Genomic DNA, 3,914 nt, shown 5'->3' with positions numbered 1-3,914 from the left:
GAGCATGTAGTCGACGTGTGTACCACAAAGAAAAGGATAATGTTCTTACTCAAGTCCACAAAGGGTGTGTTGAAATGCTCGTTGAAATTTTTCAGTGCAGTTTGATGATCTGCAGGCTGTAGCATTTTCCTGTGGCACACCTGCCACAACATTTAACAGAACATGATCTGCATATGCTTGCATATGTACCTACAAAGATTGAGGATCGAACCGATCAGTTGAAATCAGTTCCAGTGCCATGTAGCTTAGCTTCATATCTTCCTTTAAATGCTGAAGCAGAGATATGTCTTTTGGTCAAGCAATAAACATGCATGTAAAATTCTAAAGTTAAAGTGGGAGCAGGAAGGTAAAGAAATACTAGGATGTAGTGTTAAAACATTATAGCCATATATAATTATCAATAATCCAGCTTCTCTTGTAATTTGTACATGACAATCATGAAACAAGAAACCTTCAACATAAATAGCTGCAACATAAACAAAGAACAAAGAGGATACATGTTTTCTTTTTACAAAGAAAATGTATGTCAACTCGCATAAAGGATGGTTAAGTATATATTCATCCCTTCCAAACTATAAGGTTCAATTTGACGAGCAAGACTAAAGGCTTGACCAGCTTCTAAATTATCAACTAACTCATAGTGTGCCTTCTCAAACTGCGCCGAAACATATTCAAAGTAACATGATAATGCACCTCTAAGAATCTCCGATACAAGAGAAGAAACATCGTAGAATCCCGTGGCATCCAAAACAAACCAGCTTTTACAACAACAGACAAACCTTTTCTCACTAAGTGGGTAAACTGAATTTAATGAACCAATAACCATACACACAATTAACAAAGAATCATCGGAAATTAAGAAATCCTTCGTACCGCGAATTTGGAAAGGTTAGCCATGAAAAACAACTGTACACATTGAATAACTCAAATCACACAAAGAACTAAAGCCGGAAGCACTATATTATTACGAGAATATAACATACTTTGATATTTTAATCCTCAAGTAGTGTCTCTGTATCAATGCTTATGAGTTATGACCGAGAATTCCAATGTGTTAAGAGCAACAGGGTTTAGTCTTTTATTTAGGTAAAGATGGAGGGAAAAGTTACTCAAAATAGTAACTGTATTGATACCAATGTGAATGATATATCATATTACTCCAAAAGATGTGACGTTAATCCTTAATTCCTTATATCTATTTATATATTAGACTCCTAATCGAAATAAATATATACAAAAAACAAATTATAATATCTAATCTATTCCTAAAAAAATTTTTATAATATCTGATCTAATTTACCTTAGAATTATGCTAAGATATATTTAAGGTGTTATATGATACATTTTCCTTATATATTCTTACACCCTGAAAGACATGAGAATGAACCGACCTTCTATTGTAATGCCTCAATGGACATTTTCCATATATTTTAGATAGGTTTCCAGTGCTTCTTACTCTACCATGAACATTAACATAATTGATTTTATTTTTCCGTATTCCTTTTTTTTTTATTTATAAAATCTTATTCGTATTGTTATTTCCATGTTAACAAAAAATTAATAAAAAGCCTTCCTTCAAAATAAAAAAATAATAATTAATAAAAAGCCTGAAAACACCTCACCATTGTAGCGTCATTTTTATTTAACTAGCAACATACCCGTGCACCACACGGGGCTGATCCTTAAATCATGATTTATACGTCAAAACGTGTTTACAATAATATTTACATTGAGAAATACGAAAAAAAATTAATGATAAAGATGAAAATAATAATAAAAACATTGAAATAGTTGTTATTAAATATTATAAAGTGGTATACTAAAAAAATGTGAAAATATTACAAATAATAAAATCACAATAATGATAACGGGGACGTTAATAAGACCCGTGATTTTTATATATCATTGAAAAATATTTGTAACTTTTTTAGCATTTTTTTATTTTTATATGAATTTATAAACAATAAATATGTATATCGTGCAAGATTCTTGTATCAAATTATAATTAGTATATTATAATTACTCCCACTATTATTTAGAAGCTACAAGTAGGCATGGTAATGGGGCAACGGGGATAAGAAATTTTATCTCATCCTCGTCTCCGACGGGTTGAGAGTATCCCTCCTCATCCCAACAAACTCAAACTGAATCAAAGCGGGAAAATCCCGTCAAATTGAGTTTGGTTCGGATGAGGACTCGCGGGTATGAGTTTTGTTGTCATGCCTAGATACAATACATAACAAAAAAACCAACTTTTTTTTTGGTACAACAAAAAAAAACCAACTTAACTAATTAATATGTGACTGATTGTTGTCCCATGTATGATTTGTACAACAATATTAGTTAGTGTATAATTAATTAGAGAGTAACATTTGTCTTGTGTTTTTTTATAGTCATTTTTTGAAAGGATATAATGATTAATAATGAATAATGATTTAAAATAATAATTTTATAATGTGACACTAAGATAAACCAAAGAACGTATGAAAATCATTTATACAAAAGAAGTAATCTTGAAGATGTGTAATTTTATGTAAAATAGTTGTATTTCTCATAATAAATACTAACCCCGTGTATAATTTATAAATGAGAAAGATATTGTAACCCTCTCAAAGTTATGTTATTTGTGATCATTCAATTGGTTATAATTGAATAAATTTAGATGTAAAAATATGTATCAGTGAGAAATAGTCCTATGCTTTTTTTTGTCAAAAAAAAATCCTATGCTTTTTTCTTTTTAATTTACTCTTTTTTCCCGTGTTTTTTAAGTATCAGGTATAAAATGTTTCTCCTATATTTTTTATATTATTCATAAGTGAAGTGTATTTATTAATGTTTTTTAAATAGAAACACACGTTGAGATAAACTCACATGTATGCCATAAGGTGTATTTTTAGTAAATGTAAATTAAATATATGACAAATTTGCTACGAATTCAAAAAACAACGTTCAATAATTTATAGATTTTTTTATCTTGATAAAAACAACCTCTTAAAAAAAACAATTCATGACCTGTTTTGTTACAAATTAAGATAAAGTGATTTCGATATCTATTAATTAAGAGAATTTATAAAACAAATCACAATTTATTTTGTTTGGTTATTTTAATTAAAGTCACATTTAATTTGTTTGGATACAACTATAAAGAAATGGATTTTTTGTTACAAAATTACATCAACTTTAATAATTCGAGAAAGATTAACTTTAATAATTAGAGAAAGATAATATATTGTAAATTGTTTTTAACTCTTTATATATTTAGAAGTTGAATTATAGAAAAAATTATTTTGATTTGGATTAAGATTAAGTTTGTTTGTTTTTTAGAAAAAATATTAAGTTAGAGTGTTTTATCTAGTAATTTTGTTTTAATTTGTTTTTAAGAGAGAAAATATAGAGGGAGGTTGAAGCAAAAGACACAAAAGAAAACAATTTTGGTGACGACTCAAAAAATTAAGAAGTGGTAAGATTGTATTTTTGGTACACATTAATTTTAATAATTAGAGAATAGATAGATAATTAGAAAATAAAAGATTAAGTTTGTTTGTTATTTAAAAAAAGATTAAGTTAGTGTGTTTTATTTTATCATAGATAATTAGAAACTAAAAGATTAAGTTTTTTTGTTATTTAAAAAAAAGATTAAGTCAGTGTGTTTTATCGAATGAGTTTGTTTTAATTTGTTTTTAAAAGAGAAAAAATAGAGGGAGGTTGAAGCAAAAGACACAAAATGATATAATTTTGATGACGTGTCAAAAAATTAAGAAGGGGTAAGATTGTGTAACACCCATACTAGACGTATCTAGAAAGTCTAGCACGTGCGTTATCTTTAGTACTGGATACATTGAAAATTTACAACAATAAAACTTCAAATGAATGTTTATACAACAAACATGCGTTCGTACAAGAAATTACATCTT

This window comes from Medicago sativa, chromosome 6 (genome assembly GCF_051527215.1).
Source record: "Medicago sativa cultivar Bolivia chromosome 6, Bolivia_mono, whole genome shotgun sequence".
Taxonomy (NCBI): Eukaryota; Viridiplantae; Streptophyta; class Magnoliopsida; order Fabales; family Fabaceae; genus Medicago; species Medicago sativa.
Note: the sequence above shows the minus strand (reverse complement) of the source record.